At 36.9% G+C, this 19,322-nt stretch overlaps 2 protein-coding genes and 1 non-coding gene across 4 annotated transcripts in view; 1 reads left to right on the forward strand and 2 right to left on the reverse strand.

Annotated features, from left to right (window-relative positions):
* The window catches only part of R3HDM1 (R3H domain containing 1), a 195,610-nt gene extending 184,976 nt beyond the window's left edge, over nt 1-10,634 (reverse strand). The window contains exon 1 of one of the 2 annotated variants that reach the window (XM_040645475.1): nt 10,336-10,634. The gene's annotated coding sequence lies outside the window, so the exon portion shown is untranslated. The remainder of the gene's footprint in view (nt 1-10,335) is intronic. The other variant, XM_040645483.1, reaches the window with a different exon arrangement.
* Nucleotides 10,635-10,792: 158 nt separating this feature from the next.
* Nucleotides 10,793-19,322, forward strand: part of ZRANB3 (zinc finger RANBP2-type containing 3) — a 302,057-nt gene continuing 293,527 nt past the window's right edge. Inside the window, exon 1 of the mRNA XM_008695852.2 lies at nt 10,793-11,449. The gene's annotated coding sequence lies outside the window, so the exon portion shown is untranslated. The remainder of the gene's footprint in view (nt 11,450-19,322) is intronic.
* Nucleotides 18,352-18,454, reverse strand: LOC121099994. The gene has a single exon (XR_005831721.1). It is a non-coding gene; the product is annotated as a U6 spliceosomal RNA (small nuclear RNA).

A 19,322-nucleotide genomic window follows, 5' to 3' on the forward strand; every position in this document is an offset into this window, starting at 1 on the left:
AGTCCTACCACAGGAAAATACATGATGAAAAAGAATCAAAACTTTTGGTCGTTGTTTAATGGTGTGATGGTAATGTTCTATATCTTGACAGACACATGAGTCTATGTATACAATTTGTTGAAAATTACTGAATGTTAGGTTCCTGATTTATGCATTTTCTGTATGTATATTTACCCATTAAAAATAATCAAATACTGATCTCTAGTTAATTACATGCATGCTAAAGTGTTCAGGAGTGAAGTATACTGATCTTTGAAATTTATTTTGAAATTTGTCAAAAAAAATGAGATGGATTGACATAGAATAAAGCAAACAGAGCAAAATGTTAATAACTGTAGAAATGAGTCATCTATCAAATTTTGTTTATGCTTGGAAAACTTCAGCAGCAGATTTCTCAAAAGCAACCCAGATGCTAGAAGACACCAGCGACATGTAGAGGTACAACGGGAAAACGACTCTGAAGTTAGCATTCTATACCCTCCATCAGGTATGATGGCAGAATAAAGACTTCTAAAGGCATCTGAGGTCTGAAAAGGTTTACTTCTCAAGCAACCTTTTTAAGGAAAATAGCTCAGGCTATAACCTAGCAAAATGAGAGAGAGGAAGGATCCACAGAAGCCAGCGAACAGTTGACTCAACCTCAAAGAGCAGAAGGGAAGTCCCAGGATGAGGGCAAGAAACAAGAGTCCAAGAGAAAATCTCTGAGGTAAAGAGGCCTCCAGGAAACAGACTGAATAACTTTGAGGATATGCTGATGGTACCTTACTGCTTGTCAATCAGATAAAAAGACAATTAGAAACTCCAGGATAAATTTTTAAAACTTATAGAAAATCCATGCTTCCAATGTGTAAGAAAACAATGTCACATGGTTTTGATAAACTGATGGGAGCATAAAGAAGAATGCATTTGATTTTTGGTGCTAAGTACATTCTAGCTCTCTTCAAGAGACTCCTGAATGCAAATAAGATAGTAGACAAGGGAATGATAATCAATTACAGATCCACTGTACTATTTGATTTTTATGTGCAATGCACTGTTTTGATTTTTAAAAAAGCTTTTAAAAAGTACAAACTTTCCAAAAAGTTCATTTTAGAAAAGCAGTGAGTTTTAAACTGGTTCAGTTTTTATCTTAGTCAAAAAGTAAAGCTTACAATCTGTTGAGTGTATTAAATAATATAAAATGTTTTTTAAAATTTTAATTTATTTTTTCCTTTTTTTAGTGAAATATTTTTGACTTCAAAAGACACACAAGTTGGCAAAAATTACCCGAGTTAAAAAAACCAAAACACTTAATTCTGAGCATATTTTTCAAATCAACTTATCAAAATGATTTAAATATAGTTTTAAAAACTGCCCTTCAAAACATTTCTTTCCTGTGATTGTACCACCTTGTGTAAGATAAAAACCTAAAGCCAGAAAGTGATATCATTATGGTCTAGCTGCCTGGTTTTGTGACAAGATCTAATGCACTTTGAGGACTAGATGGAGTTTCTCAGCCAGTAATAATATGGAATACAACCTGGTAAGTCTAAGGAGGGTGCTAAACACCCAGAGGGAATCAAATGGGGAGACACATACCTACTGAGGACATTTACGAGTTACTTCTCCTTTCCCTTTTCCCCTTAATAGGACAACTAGGCCAAGGATTACACCTGGGCAGGTAAAGTTTCCCGTCCTTACCCACACCTCAGTTTCTACTCTCTGGGGGCACTACTTTTTGACTGGGATATTTGTGACATGGATATTGATGCACCTTTATGATTAAGATTTCAATTATGCTCTCCTCCTCCAACTGGACTTCCTCTCCTCTAACTATGCCCTTCCACCATACATCAAAAAAAAAAAAAAAAAAGAAAGATCTATATATACACACACACACAAATATAAACATACAAATCTACACTGATATGGACACATCTGTATATATATTATATATCCGTATCTATGACTATATACCTGAAGATGCTGAAACAAAGAAATACAGAGACAAGAAGTCCCTTTGAAATGTACTCCTGTCACAAGAATAGTTCAAGCAAAGGCTAAATGACTGTCTGCCTGATTTCTCTGTCCTATCAGATCCCCACAATAGCTGGCTTGAAAGCCAGGAGCCAGGCATCTCTATCCCCTTGTCCTCATTCTAATACCCCCTGGAAGAAGAAAGGAAATGAAAAGCAGATAACTTTAGGACAAGCTGCCCAGGTGACTGCCACTGGACTTGATCCTTGAGAACTACTGAGGTTGGACCAGATGAATTCTCACATTCCAACATAAAGATGTGCTTACCGCTCTATGTAAATGCAGGTAAGTTTGTTTAAGAAATAGTACTGCATCTTTTGGTTTAGCACTGAAAAGACAAGAAATCCTCGATAAGTGAAGATTAAAGATTTGGGTTTAGACTTTGCAAATGTCCCTTAAAATCCAGTACATTTGGCATTAAGAAGCTCTACAGTGGAAATGATTCGTTTGGCTAAAAATATGCACAGTTGATAGTCCCAGAACCACACCTCAAAGTGTTCTTAATGTACTTGTTCCTTTAAATGCTGTCTTCAGGACCACGCTCCTGAACATCAGTAAACAAGTAGAACTTCCATCTCCATCGCCTCCATTTCAGGGCCTTTGTACTTTGTACCTTCTACCTGGAATGTTCTTCCCTTCCATATCTCACGGCTTGTTCCCTTACTTCATTCAAGTGTTTGCTCAAATGTCAAGAGGTCTTTCCTGGTCACCCTGTCTCAAATAGACCCTACACCTCATTCCGTCAGTCCTTAAGCTCTCAACTTGCTTTTGTTTTCATTGCAATTATTTCTATATTTCTATCTGACATTATATTTTATATATATTTCATCTCTTCGTCTCACCACAAGAAAATGAGATCTAGGGGGGCAAGGGCATTCTCTGTTTTACAAAACCAGTGGAGGATACAAAGTAAGTTTTCAATAAATACTTGCTGATGAATTTTCATGTCCTATATAGCAACAATCAATTAACGTTATTTAGCTTTGCAGATAAATGCAAAGTTAAACTTACCACTCTAATGATATAGAGTTTTAGTGGCAAGGGTTTTTTCTTTTTTTAGAATATTATATATGATTCGGTTCAGTATTATAGAATCCTTAAAGATTTGGAGTCATTTATACTTCAATTTTATTAATTTTAACAGGGAAAATACATGCTAAAGAACCATTCTTTAATTTAAGGCAGACTTTTTTTGTTTGTTTGTTTGTTTTTTGCAGTTTCCTTCATTCTTCAACATTAATAGCAGGACTGGAGTGAGTGACAAATGGTCTTAAAGGAGGCATCAATTTTACTCCCTCATTTCTGATAAATTCTTTTACCTTCTTTGTTGACCCTTCTCTTTCCTTCTTACCATGATTTGTAACTAAAAGGAATGATAATAAAAGACTGTATGAATAAAACTCCACTCTTAAGTAAATACTACTACAATGAACCAAATTTACATAAAGGTTACCATGCTGTGGTATGTAAACTTTCAGCGGAAAAAAAATTAGCTAATCCCATACAATAGACAGAGGTGGACAAGCATAAATGAAAAAGAACAAGAATCGATTCTTTGGTGGTTTCTATATACCCCAAACCTTGCAGGCATGATTTGTTTCCTCCCTTCAAAGTATGGCGTCATTATCCCCATTTTACAGACGAAGAAACAGATTGAAAGGCTAAGTTACTTGCTCAAAATCATATCAGTTCTTCAGTGGCAGACTTGTGATATTTAATCAAGTCTTTAAGTTTCCAAACATATATTTCTTTCTACTGGACAAGCTGTTTTCAAAGGGTGGTTCAAGAACCACTGTCGATCAAGATCCTTTCAAAGGGTCCATGAGGTCCCTCACTTTTCTTCTGAATATTGGTTTGTGGCCAAACTGTCTTCTTATATTTCAACCAAAATCACATGTCCTATCAGAGTGAATGCAAAAACAGATATAAGAACCCAGCTATCTTCTGATAAGTCAGATATTAAGGAGATTTGCAAAAATGTAAAACAATCCCATTCTTCTTGCTATTTTTGAATTCTGAAAAGTTATTTTTCATAAAAATATGGCATTTATATTAACATGCAATGAGTGTACTATTCTTTTTAAATGAATCTTAACACATGAATGAATCTTACACATGAATCTTAACACACTCTCATTCAATATTGTTAAAAATGGTAATATTCCCCAAATTGCCAAACTGACCTATGTGTTTGACACAATTTGTATCAAAGATCCAAGCTGGCTTCTGGCAAGCTGATCTTAAACAACATAAAGAAATAAAAGGGACCCAGAATAGCCAAAACAATCCTGAAAAAGCCAAGCTGGAGGACTCAAGTCCCAATTTCAAAACTTGTTACAAAGTTACATAATCAAACAGTGTGGTACTACTGGTCTAGTGATAGACCTATAAATCAATGTAACAGAATTTAGAGTTGAGAAATAAGGCCCTACATTTATGGTCAGCAAAGGAACTAAGACAATTCAACAGGGAAAGAACAGTGTTTTCAACAAATAGTGTAGAGATAAAAATAATACCCACATGTAAAAGAATGAATTTGGACCCCCTACCTCATACCACACACAAAAATTAACTCCACACGGATCAAGGTCATCCATATCACAAAAAATGTATCCTCCCCAACTTGTTGGTCTACACTTTTCACCCCCTCACATTACTCTCCAATTGCTTTAGAACATTTAGTATTTTTGTATTAAAATGTGTAGGGTCATACAGTAAACACAGTGTAACTTAACAAGCACTTACATCACTTTCTTCCCCCAAATGATTTATTTGCTGGTTCTGTGTGTCTTTACAAAACGATAACGTCTTTTATTTTATCTTACAGATAGTCAATAGGTTTAATATATAAACATCTGGTTAAATAATGAATACATAGCCTCTTGATAAAATCTTTTTATTGCAACTGGAAAATGAACAATATAGATAACTAATGTCAGATTCTTTTTAGTTTATATGAAGAGGGGTTGAAAACTGAAAGGGCAGCAAGCCTTTATAAAAGGAGAATGAAGAAAGAATTGCCATTTAGGGAAAACAAGGCATATAAAATGAAAACAGAAACTGCACCTTAGATATGTTTGATGTAGAGGTATTTCTGTTGTGCTCAGATGCACGTGAACTTGACTTGGAAAAACTAACACAAATGAACAACATAAAATGTATGAATGGTATTTTAAAGGGTATTTGCTTAACATTATACTTTTTTTCAATACTATACAGGAACATATATGTAAATATCGGGGGGTTTTTGTACTTAATTATTTTTCAAATAATTATACATTCATAGGAAGTTGCAAAAAAATAGTATAAAAAGCTCCCATGTACTCTTCACTCAGTTTCCCCTAATGATAGCATTATGTAAATAAAGTTCAACATCAAAAGCAGGGACTGACATTGATATACAACCTTATTCAGATTTTGCCAGTTTTACATGCACTCATTTGTCTGTTTCTTTTTCTTTTTTTTAAGAGAGGGAGAGTGCACGCATATGCTCAAGTGCTCCTGCGTGGGTAGGGTGGAGGGGCAGAGGGAGAGAATCTTAAGCAGGCTCCACGCCCAGTGCAGAGCCTGACTCCAGGCTCCATCTTACCACCCTGAGATCATGACCTGTGCCAAAATCTAGAGTCAGACACAACCAACTGAGCTACCTAAGTGTCCCCATTTGTCTGTGTTTCTATGCAATGTAGATATAGGTAGTCTCCATACAATCAAGATACAGAGCCGTTCCATTACTACAAAGATCCCTCATGCTACCCCTTTATATTTACAACCATCCTGCTCCCTCAAACCCCATCTCTAACACCTGACAACCACTAATCTGTGCTCTATCTCTATAATTTGACATTTTGAGAATGTTATATAAATGAGACCACATGGTTGTCCCATTTTAAAATTGTTTTTTTCACTTGGTGTAATTACTTTAAGATCCACCTAAGTTGCTTTATCAATGTTTTGTTCCTTTTTATTGCTGCATAGTATTCCATGGTATGGATATAGAATAGTTTAACCATTCACTCAAGGAAGGGACTTGGGTTGTTACCAGCAAAAAGATACTATTTTTAAACATTGCAATTCTGTAGTAAGCATTTTTCCCAAGAGCACTTTAAAAATGAGGGCCTTATGTTCATTTAAGTCCTTGCTTTGCATACATTTACAGTTTTTTTCCCCACATTAAACCTTTCTTTTCTAATTAAATTCCATAGCTTCCCTCTCTATTGAGAAACAAATCATCAAGGTAAATCTGCAGTTAAACTTCCAGCTCAGACTATAAGGTGATATACCGGTTATGGAATTTCTTTCAAGCAGAAGAAAGGTTAGTGAAGTTAACTGTACAACTAGCCCACTAAATTAATTTTTATCTGTCATTGATAAAACTAGAGTTGGGAGAAGTCAAATCAAAGTACTTTAAACTCTTAGGCAAGATGATATCAAATTATTGCCCTTCAAGGAGAAAGGTCATGAATAAAAACATATGTAACTTATTTTTACTTAATTTCTTTTCGAGAGAAAGTACTTTTAGGGAGTTGTATATGAAATACTAGTCAAGCAGGCTATAAGAACAACCATTTAAACATGCTATATAGTTTAGTATTTATGAAATAAGAAGGCACAAAAACCTCATGATTTGCTTAGAGAAGTGAGCGTACAGGTAGAAGTTTTTTTTTTTTTTTAAGTTACAAATCTACAATTCAGAAGACAAAGAGAACAACAAAGATCATAAGTACAGGCTTTCAAAACTCATGGGAAAAAAATTTAAGTTAATAGGCACATGTAGAGACTAAGAAGGTAAGAAGAGGCAAAAATTTCAAGGACAAAATCTGGGAAAAAACCAAACTGTTGGAAAATAAGACACAGAACTAGCTTTGAGTCAGGATTAAATAACTCACGTCTTATTTCAACCATCACCCAATGACTAACCGAATTAAATTCTGAAAAAGAAATACACATGCTTACATCTTATCAGGTACAAACAAATTTGCTTAATTTAGATAACATATCCTTATTTGGAAAGCAAAGTTAACTTAATAAAATTTCGTTTCATTTTACGATTTGATTCTTTGCACATGTCTGTATTACTAGTAAACATGAGACTTCACAGGATCAAATGCAAGACTATTTTACTTTTTTAGGAAAAATTACTATTACACTGAGAAAAAACTGACATGCTCTTTATGTAGCTTAGTTATCTTAAATTACAAGTTATAAATAATAAGTTATCATCACTGTATACAAGTGTGACTACAAAGACAAGAGTATAGATTCTATGATTTGGAGCTACAAGAGCCATTTGAAAAGTTGACTGCTATTTGAGCCACACCTCTTTGACACACAGACTGTCAAGAGTATTTACAATAGATCATGAAAGTGTTAAGAGTGAAATTTTCTAATCTAAATAGCAACAATATATTATAAATCCATTAAGTCTTAAGTGTTTATTATTGTAACATTTTCAAGAACGGAGAAAATAAAACCTTTAACTCTCAGTGCTCCTCTATTTCTGTGGAATTAAAACTTAACATCAACTCAAATGCATATAATTAGGTATTCTAAAGTGCCAGTACTAGAAAATCTTTTTTTATATGTCAAGGCATGGCAGTGCATTTCTTCTGCAAAATTTTTGAATAAGTTTATTTCAATTTTATAAAATATTCTACTGCTGCTGCCATGTAACGCTCCCCAAAGGAGCATCCAATCGTACTGGGTTCGTTCACTGTTCAGCATAAGGTACAGCTGCCCTGAACCCTGTCCAGGCCTTACTGTCAGAAGACTTCATAATAATACTTTTCATGTTAAACTTTAATCTGTCTACTGGGACAAACTCAAAAGGCACTATTATGTGTGAAGACCAATACATTTTCAAAAGTGCCTGAAAAGAGAAAGAACAATGTGTCTGGGATGTTGTTTCACAGAAAAGAAAAACTCAAGTACTGATAAGTACTGAGAATAAAAAACAGCAACAAAACTGCAGTCAGCCTATGGCCATAATGAATTCAAATGACTTACTTAACTCTTGTTTTAAAGAGGTGCTTGTGAGTAGCCTGATAGCACAGTGAATATGGCTAGCAACAGTATATACCTTGAAGCACCTATCAGCTAACTAAAATCTAAAAGATTTTACAATAATTTATCACTACAACAATTTACCGCATACTTTTATTCCAAATAATTCATTTGAAATATATTCCAAACACGGATTTTAAAGCAAAATTAAAAACCTTCTATAAAATCAACAACTCTTCAGTATCTGATTACTAGTTTCCCACATACCTTTTACTCTGAAAATGGCTAGCAGCAAACTTCACCAATTTAAGCTCCTATATAAATGAAAACTCCCATAGTACTCCTGTCATAACAGAGCAAGTTCTGAGTCTGCAACATCTTGTGTATGTAAATAACTCATTCTCTCACGATGCATTAATAAGTTAATATTTAATAATACATAATAAGTATTAAACACAATAGTAGGAGCTTTATATACTTCATCTCTAATCCTCACAACTCCAAGAGTTAAGCGCTATCATCCCAATTTTATACATGAAGAAACTGAGCTGAAGCTCACAGAAGGGTCCCACCACTAATAAACAGAATGTAAAAGCCTCCTATATTTTCATCAGCCCTTTCTGTACATAAAGTATATGAGATCTGAAAGTATCAATTCTATAACTTATCAATTAACCAACAAGTTTTAGAAAATGCTAAGCTGAATGATACATGAATATATATACACAAATCAGTGCTTTGTGGAGAGCTGAGCGAATTTACCTTTCAGGGTTATGTTTCATTTTTTTAGCACACATCCATACTTCTTCCAGACCCTAAATCTCGGATCTATGTAATTCTGTATGCAAGTGTATTAGAATATGTAAGATCATTAAGCCAGTAGGGTCTCCTTAGACCCTGAAGAAATGGTCTACCACATAGGCAAAACTCTGATTTTTTCTTCAGAACCCAAGTTTGCTTAACAAGTTAAGCCTCAGAAGTGAGCCTAAAATTTTACCTTTGATATAGCCATGTCTACTAGGAACGACAGAATCCATTAAAGGATATACTCACCCACGCAAAAAAAAAAAAAAAAACAACAAAAAACCAAAACCAGCCAAAAAAAACCCCCACAAGGTGTGAAAAGACGAGTTCCTAATCAATGTGTGAGGAAAAAGCATTCGCTCCCAAATATGCCAAATTTTATTAAATTGAAGCATGCCCAATTACTCTAGTTACACGGCTGACTATATAAAATATTACATGGATTTTACGCTTTCAAATATTACAACTAGGTTAGCTTCCAGTTAGACTTTAACCACCTTTTCATTACTCAAAAGTTCTTGTAATCAATGACATCTAAGCTAACAGCAAAGGGTTTCTTCAGATTTACAATTAGGCAAACTATAACCATGGATATTTAGATCTATACACACATATTTTCTAGGACATCATAGCAGAAAAATCATCTGCTATTTCCTAAGCCTTACTTTTACTTAACTTGCTATCCAGGACAATTACATACGGGACAAGATAGCCTCAACTATTCGTTTCTACATAAAAGCAAGCTCAAAAAGCAGAGGCACTCTCCTCTGCACCTAGTTACAAAAAACGAGAACAAAAAAACTTCAAAAACAGGTTTGAGCCTAAGGCTCAACCATAAGGTGTGTAAATCTGACCCCCGAGGTCCGTGGCACTGACAGTCATTCAACTTTCTTTTCAATAATCCCATTGTGCTTTTTCTGGTACCACAGGCAAGATATGCCCACATTTCACCAACGGGTCGGAATGCTTTATTTCCTTTCTGAAAATTCTCCCGGTGCAAGGCGGGGGGCCGAGGCGTGGGGTGGGCCGGGGAGCCCGAGGCACCCGGGCCAGCCACCCGAGAGAGCAGAACCACGCACGGCACCCGCTCCTGGCAGGCCTGCAGTGGCTGGTTCCCGAGTCCCTGGGGCTGCAAGAGCAGCAAGCAGCAGCCATGGCAGGGACTCAGGAACCTTTCCCCTGCCTCCTCCGCTAGGCCTCGAGGGGTTTGCTTTTCACATGGCCCCCGGGTGGGGGCGGTGGGCACAAGGTAGTGGATGCAGCTGCAGCTGCAGCGGCGGGCCAGGCGAGCCGGGCTCCCTCGGAACCCGACCTCCCGGCGGGCTGGCAGCAGCAGCACCTCGGCGGGGGCCTGGCTGGAGCGCCGATGGCTCGGCGGGGAAGGCCACCTTCTCACACACATCTCTCCCCTGCCTGCCTCCTTCTCCGTTAGCGCTACCGGTTGGCGGGCGGGGGAGGGGAGCGAGGCGCGTTATTCCCGGGGAGCTGGAGGGGGGAGGGGAGGGCATCTCTTACCCGCGTTACTGAGGAGGAGGAGGAGGAGGAGGCGGTTGGAGCGCGGCGCGGCAGGGCGACGGCGGGGCTGGGTGGGTGCAAGTAAGAGTCTTACGAAAGGGAATTAACCCCATCACCAGCCCGGACACCGGCTCCAGCGGCAGCCGCGGCTGGCAGAATCCCGCCCCTTCCCACCACGCACCAGCCCCACCTCTTCGTTCTCTTTGAGGGGCAGTCCACAAATCATAGGTTATACATCCTCCGAGTGACATGAGAATCATCCAATCAGACCCGAACAAATTGCCTTCTCTCCACCCCTTTATCTCCTCCCGGGCCGCGGGAGAGCCGTGCCAAATCTTCCTCCACCCTCAAGGGAAAAAGAACCAATCGGTGATAAGTAACCGCCCTTGAAGGACGCAAAGGACAACCAATGGTAAAACTAAGAGGACAGCCATTTTGCCCACTTGTAAAAAAGCCACCTTTTCCCACGAGTTGGGAGCCTGAGGTGGAGGAGTTCTGTGGAGTTTTTACTGACCTGGAGATATTGGAAAGACAACCATATTTCTTCAGGGAATATTTATAGAGCTTCCTTGGAGCGAATAAACATTTTTATCCTCCATGTCGGGGGAAGTGAGGAATGCGGCTTAAGGGCTTGGCTCCTCCCTTTAGCGGTAACGGGTTCTAAGCCGAACACCTGGTTTCTCCAGCTTCAGTGAGGGAAGGCGGGGTTACTGCGCTGTTCGGCCTGCAGGGGACTACATTTCCCAATCTTCTTTGCCCCCGCCGCTGTCCTTTCCTCCCTTTAGTTCCCGTCGGGCCTGACGGGAATTGTAGTTCCTGGGAGAGACCCATGGCACTTCGTTGGCCAATGAGAGGGGACAAACGATTTGGAGTTTGGGGCGGGGAATCAGTTGCAAGTGTGTGGCGAATCCTTTTCAACACCCTAGTAGAAGAGGGAGGCATAAAAGAAAAGGGTAGTCAGAGAAGAGTTTTCACAGAACCCCCCAGGGGTTTTAGATTCTTGGCATTTGAACTCTCTTACTTTCAGTTTGTCCCTTTGAAGTCATTTCCGCCTTGGGGCGGACGCAAGCCAAACCTGTGGCGGGAGTTGGAGATTCTGCAGCGAATACACCAGGTGTGGCTTTCGGAGTGGCGTGGCGGGCAAGTTTGTAGTTTCTTTCGAGAGCGATAGGAAGTTGAACTGCATGTAATTGTGTTTTAAGAAAGTGTGGGTGAAATGGGATGGCGGTAGTTTCCAAGTCCAGAATGCCATTCTCTACCCCTAGTCTTCAATCCCAGAGTCCCATTTTTCCTATCTTATGACTTGCTCACTATTAGACTGCACCCGTGTATTTTTGGAGGGTGCCTCTAATGTTTTTAGCCGCTTTGCTTACATGAAGCATGGCTTCAGGTCGTCTGTTTGACTAAAAATGGCCTTAGAAGTTCTGAGCTAACAACTCCCTCATTTACAAACACACTACTAAGGACTGGTTGGAAGGAAATAAGCTACGGAAGGGTGCAGGGTTAATAATAAAAAATGGTCCATCACCATTTTTTTTTTTTTTTTAGTAAAGCATCAGTGTTGTGGGACCAACAGTCAAGGCATTACCTTTTTTTTTTTTGTAATTTTTTATTTTAATTCAAGTTTGTTAACATAGTATTATTAGTTTCAGGTGTACAATATAGAGCTCTTGTTTTCTTAATGCAGTTGGAATTTTCAGTATAATTTTGCAGTGTAGTTTTCTATAGATGCTTAGTTTTTTGTTGTTGTTGTGTCCTGCGTTCTTCAAGTCAAGAAATAGTGACTGTGGCCATCATTTTATTGTGTTTCTTCAGCCAGGAATGATAGTGCTTTAAGTAGATTTTTCTTGAAACAATCTGCAAGTATTGCTATGTGACATTTATAGTTGAAGAAATTGGTGTTCAGTGACATTCATTAAGACTTTAAGGCCTTGATCAGTAAATTTTGGAACTGAGATTCATATCCAGGTCTGTCTCATTTATGATCTCTTACTCCCTACTCATCTTCTCAAATATTTATTAATTCCCCAATATGTGCTATACATGCAAAGGGAGAGAGAAATGTAAAATTCCGTTCTAGAATTCTGGAACAAACGGTGGCAGTCACTTCTTTTTGAAGTATTCTCTGTCACATACATAGTATGTGGTCATTGCATTTAAAAACAAGGGAACTATAAAAAAGGAAGTCATATGTAATACTGTTTTCCAGAGATATCACCATTTCATTTGGGTGAATATCCTTAAGGATCTATTATAGGTACAGACATTTGCATGAATGCTATCATACTACCTTGATTTTTCGTAAATCTTTTTTTTTAAATTCAACAATAGGCTGTGGATATGACTGGATATATATTAATATCATTTTTAAAATATCATTTTTGACTGCTATCTGGTATTTCATTGTATGTCTCTAACATAATCAATTCCTACTTGATGGATATTTACATTATTTTTGATTAACTTTTTTGATTGTGGTAAAAGACATAAAACTTACAATCTTAACTGTTTTTAAGTGTATAGTACAGCAGTGTTAAGTATATGTACCTTGTCATTAAACAGATACCTGGAACTTTTTCATTTTGTAAAACTGAAACTGTACTTTTTGTACAACTCCCCTTTTCCCCCTCCCATAGCCCTTGGCATCTACCATTCTACTTTTTTTGAGTTCAACTACTTGAGATAGCTTGTATGAGTGAACTCAAACAGTAGTGCCCTTTCTTTGACTGGCTTATTTGACTTACCATTGCATCCTCAAGTTTCATCCATGTTGTAGTGTATGACTGGATTTCCTTTTTCAAGGCTGAGTAATATTCCAATGTATATGTATATACTACATTTTATTTATTTGTTCCTCTGCCAATAGACATTTAGATTGCTTCTACCTCTTGGCTATTGTGAATAATGCTGCAGCCAGCATGGGTGTGCACATATATCTTCAAGATCCTGTTTTCATTTCTTTTGGATGTATGCCCAGAAGTGGGATTGTTGGGTCAGTTATTAACTTTTAAAAAGAATGCTCTTGTGAACAAATCTTTATATGCTTGTCTGAGTATCCTGTAAATCCAACTTTTTAGAAGTAGGTTATTTAGCCACAAATACTCTATAGTTCCTAAATCGCTCTTCAGAAAGGTTGTGCCCGTTTTCTTTCTTACTAACAGTGTTTGAGAGCACTTACTTGCCATCTTTTATTTCATCCAATCTGATTACAAAAAGTGATTCTTCATTATTTTGTTTGTAATTGAATTCTGTTGAGCATTTTAATACCTTTTAAATAGCTTATTATTATTTATCATAATCTCTTAATAATTTTAAAGGAAGTACTTCTTAGGTTTTTAACTCTCATATATTTTTTGCAAGCCTTGACTCTTATTTTGAAATTTGTCTTTTTAACTTTTAATGCTGTTTTTCCATGAAATACTTTTAATTATTTTACTTTTGAAATCTGCCTTTTTTCTTTATAGTTTCTAGGTTATTTGTGATGCTTATAAATTAGATGATAAAAAATAATATGTATATATAATTTAAAATTTGTTCTTATATTTAATTTTACAATTTATACATCCTTGATTTTGTTTGGACTCTTTTTTTTCATTGTTCTGTCTTCAACTTGAACCACATTATCTTAATTTCTCTAACTTTAGACTATGTTTTGGTATCAAGAAGGTAAAATGTGCTTCCACTCTTCTTTTTTAGGTATTTTCTTGTTATTCTCATATTTTCTTGTTATTCTCATATTTTCTTGTATTTTTTAGATGGATTTTGGTATCATTTTGTCAAAAGTACATCTTGGCACTTCTTTATTTTAATAAAGTACAAGTTTAACATTTAGATACTGAATGCTACTTAATGACAAGGGTTTCATTTCATATTCATAATATAGAATTTATCAGATACAGTCAAGGCTCAGTGGGACTCTCTGTGCTTTGTGAAAACATGTTTTTGTTACGGAATTGGATCTGAAAGGTAGCAGTTTAAGAGCATGTCCAAGTTTTAAAAATTATATGATCACTTTTTATTATAAAGGGGCTTGCATTTTACATGTGGTTTCCAGTAGAATCTGATGACTTCTGCCTGATTATTTTTTTAAGAGATTTTATTTATTTATTTATTTGAAAGAGAGAGAGAGAGAGAAAACATGAGCGGGGGGATGGGCAGAGGGAAAAGCAGACTCCCTCCTGAACGGTGAGCCTGATGCGGGACTTGATCCCAGGAGTCTGGGATCATGGTCTGAGCCGAAGGCAGACACTTAACTGGCTGAGCCACCTAGGTGCCCCTTTTGCATACTTATTATAACTATCCCTCTGTACTTCATAGCCTTTTCCAAGTACTTCAAACTTAACATGTCCCCTAAACGTGTTCCTCTTCTCATTTGTTTATTTGATCAAGAAATATTTATTGAGCATCAACTAAGAGAAGTGCTGGCTAATAATCAAGAAAATGGGCTCCAGGCTGCCAAGGTTTGATTCTGGGTTCTGCCATGTACTTTCTGCCATATATTTGTTGGGTGACCTTGTGTAGATTAGTAGCTTAACAATCTGTGCCTTAGTTTTCTTATCTCTAAAATTGAGATAATAAAATACCTACATCGCAGGTCGTTGTAAGGATTAAATGACTTCATATACATAAAACACATGAAATAGTGTCTGTTGATATTGTTTATTGACCTGGCTGATGCTAGCATGCTGAAATAAAATGATAAACAAGACACTTGATTTTATGAAGGCATTCTAATAGGTCCTTGATTTTATGAAGGCATTCTAATAGGAGGGAAAGACAAAATTCAAGTAAATAGATAAAAGGAATTGCTAATTATAATAAGTGCTTTAAGGAAACCAACTGATATTAAGGAAAATGTCAGGGAGTCCATTTGGGAGCTATTGCAGTATTCCAGTTGAGCAGTGATAGCTTTGGATGGCAATGGAACTGGAAAGAAATGGATGCATTTGAGATATGCCCTCGGAATAATTAATAATAAATGGATTTAATTTGGTGGCTCAAGGAGAGGGAGAAATCAAGAGTGAATCCAAGTTGCTGGTTTGAGTAACTTGCATGGTTATACTATTACTGAGAGATTAGACAGGGAGCGCACAAGTTTGGTGGAGAAATAAGACTTTGGTTTTGGACGTTTAGGCTAGAAATGTCTGTGACGTGTCCAAAATGTCAGGTAGGTAATTAAATATAGGAGTCTGAAGCCAAGAAATTATAAATTGTATTACCTGGACTGACTTCTAAAAGGTTGTCCCTGCCTTCACATCTATTCTTCAGTATTTGACAAGGTAATCTTTGTAAACTAGTGGCCTGATTAAAGTCTAAGAAAGGCCCCCGGTTTCTTACAGGGTAAAGTCCAGACTCTTTTTTTCGCATGGCATATGAGAATCTCCCTGACCTGGCCTGTTATTACTTCTTTACCACTTGTCACAAGTATTGTATTTTTTAGCTATACTAAACTGCTTAGGATTTTCTGAAACTTTGTGCTTTTGCAAATAAGGCTTCTTCCTCTCTAAAATATTTTTATCTTGATTGTCCATCTGCAAACCCCGCTCTTCAACTTTCAACTTAAGAGTTGCATCAATATTTAATTTAATAAAGGAGTTCCTGGATGGCTCATTGTTAGGCATCCGACTCTTGATTTTGACTCAGGTCATGATCTCAGGGTCCTGTATGGGGCTCTGTACCCAGTCTGCTTGGGATTCTCTCCCTCTTCTTTTGCCCCACCCCCATCGTGTGCGCGCTCTCTCTCTTTCTCAAATAAATCTTTTAAAAAATATTTAATTTAAGTTCTCTTTTTTACCAAGCATTTTTTTTCTCATAAGTGAAGCCTTCTTTGATTGTTTGCTACCTTACACAGAGCAAACACTTTCGTTATTATATGGTATTCACATACAGACTTTCATAGCGCTTATTACATTGTGTTGCAGTTATTTATTTATAACTCTTATTTCTGCCCTAGATTGGGCTAAAATGTGAGGCTGCAATGGCACAAATTCATCTTTGTATATCTGGTATTTTCTGCAATGCCTGGTACATAATGGGCGCTCAAAAAGTATTTGTCAACTGAGTGATTTTGAGAGGCAGTGTTGTATAATGGCAAAAATTCAGACTTAAAAATTAGAACAATCACAGTTCCAGGTTTAATATAACCATTTGCCAACTGGTAAGAAATTATTTCACATCAATTTTCCTGAACCTCAATTTTCTTGACCTTAATGTGAGGATAATAATACTTTGTGAGTTGTTTTGAGAAATACAAGAGTTTTTTAAAAAATGTCCTCACAGGTCACTCAATAAGTGGGAGGTATTTTATCATTATTCTGAAAACAGTTGCCTGTAGAATGAAAGGTTCTAGTGTCCTTGATTTTAAAGTAATTCGGTATTAGATATGGTAGTTTTTAAAGCCCCATAAATGATTTTTTAAATATTATATAATTCTGTAATTTACTGAAATTAACCTATTATCATTTTAGAATATTCAGTTTTACTGACAAAAAATGTGATTTCCACTTATTTAATTTAGGTTGTAGTTTAACTGACTATTTTTAAATATAGCTACATCAGATATAAACGTAAAGAGAATGTATGCTATTATGAAGGCAATGAATATGTTAAAATTTGAAGTCTTGGTCAGATCTGAAGAGTTTCTGTGACTGAGTATATGACTTTGTATATAATCACTTTGAAAATATTTGAGTAGATAAGTAGACCTCTTCATTGACTACCTTTTGAAACTTATGACAGACTTTTGTTTTATTTTTTTTGTGAATCTGTGGTTTCTGGAATCCAAGTACTTTAAAGCAGAGCTGACCAGTAGACGTCCATATTAACCACTTGCAAGAACTGGCACTTTTTCAAGCCAAATTTATATTTCCAATAAGGAACTTGGAATTATTTATGTTATTACATGATGACATCCCTAGTTGGGAGAGGTATATTCTGAGGTTCCTGGCTTCTAGTCCTCTTCCCTTGCCTCTATCCACCTGCCTTCTATTATTAGTGGGATGGGAGGACAGGAGGAGTGAGTAATCAGATGTTTTATTGTAGGTCCTCCAAGATTTGTTAAGGCATTTCATTGTCACAGCATTTACTGGTTGTATCTATGTAGCCAAATTGCTGTATTACTTGGAACCATTTCCACTGATCATTTTTGTTTGACTAAGATGAATTTATAAAATTTAGTTATCTGGATTAACTGAATTTGATCTTAAATTCAACAGAAGATTTGATTGATATTCTGTAGTAGGAAGAAATTTCCATATATAGGTTTACTTTCTATCTTAGAACTCTTTAGGGTGTTTTAATACCCTAATATCCTAATAGGGAGCCTTAATCTGTATTCAATAAACAACCTTCCATCTAATCTTAATCACTAGGCAAACTGTCCCCAATTTCCCTGCTATAACTTGAATTTGACTTACTGTCTGTCTACTTAGGGTGACTTCTGCGTTTGAATGTGTAGCCCAATTGACACAACATGCTAGTTTCTTAGTTTTTGGACTGCTGTGTCTCCTGTGAATTTGATTTCCACACTAGTTCAGCCATGCACGCCTATGGTCCTACTTTATACTTCTTCTTCTTTATGAACTACTTTACCTCTAGACTGTCTGTCTAATCATGGTACCCCTGTCGTTTGAAACTTGGAATATAACAAATAATTTTGAGTGCTTGGTGCCAGGCACTGCTCTAGGTGCATGGAATACACCAAGAAACAAGACAGACAAGAATCTCTGTCCTTTTGGGGCTTATACCCTAGTGGGGAAAGACAAAACCACAGTAGGAAACTAAGTCATACAGTGTCTTAAAAAGTGATAAGTGCTGTCAAGAAAGAAAACGTAGGGAAAGGAAGAGATAATAGGGAGTTGCAATTCTAGTTTGTTTTTTGTTTTTAAAATTTTAAAGTTTTATTCTGAAATAGTTTAAGACATACGGAAAGTCACAAGAATAGTGCCAAGGACTCCCATATGCCCTTGACCCAGAATCACATATTGTTGCCACATTTACTTTAAAATTCTTTCTCTCAAAAATATGTAACACTTCATGAATTTGTGTGTCATACTTGTGCATAGGCCATGCTGATCTTCTCTGTATCGTTCCAATTTTAGTATATATGCTGCTGAAACAAGTGTGAAAGTTGAAATTTTAAGTAAGTTGAAAATTTGATGTTTCAGAAAAAATTCTTGAAGGAATCAAGAGAAGTAGCCATATAGATAATTGGGGGAAGAGTGATACAAGCAGGCACACCGGCTAGTGCAGAGTTCAAAGCAGGAGCATGTAAGGACATTATTGTGACAGAGAAGAAAAAGTGAGGTGGGACAGTAGTAGGAGTGGGAGCAGTTTGTAGACGGGCTTATAAACCATTAAAGAGCTTTTATCTGAGTAAAACTGGGAACTGCTGAGGAGTTCTGAGGAGTGTTATGATCAGACTTACCTTTTCAAAGTATCTCACTGACTGCTACATTGAGGGGAGAATGTAGGGAGGGAGGTGGAAGCTGGGGTATCAGTTTGATTCTTGCAGAAATTCAGATTAGAGATAATAGTGGTTCACATCGGATGAGCGGATTTGGAGGTGGTAGGAAATGGTGGGATTCTGGGCATATTTTCAGTGTAACAGGAGTTGCTAATGAATCGAATATGCAGGATGAGAGACACAGAGGAGTCAAGGAATTGGTATGGACTACTGGAAAGATGAGATGGGGAAGATTGTGGGTGGAATAGGGTTTGAGAGAAAAGATCTAGAGTTCAGTTTTAGTTAAGTTTGAGATGCCCATTAGACTGCTAGGTAGAGATGTTTGGTTAGATACATGAGTCTGAAGTTCAGGACACGTCTGATCTCTGTATATAAATGTGGGAGTCATTGGCATAGAGGTAATATCTAAAGCCATGATACTAATGATATCTCTAAAGGATAGAGCAACGGTTACTAAGAACTGAGCCCTGGTATACTCTAACCTTAAGTGGGCAGGGAGATGAGGAAGAACCAGTGCAGTACA

The sequence above is a fragment of the Ursus maritimus genome, unplaced genomic scaffold (assembly GCF_017311325.1).
Source record: "Ursus maritimus isolate PB19 unplaced genomic scaffold, ASM1731132v1 scaffold_1, whole genome shotgun sequence".
Taxonomy (NCBI): domain Eukaryota; kingdom Metazoa; phylum Chordata; class Mammalia; order Carnivora; family Ursidae; genus Ursus; species Ursus maritimus.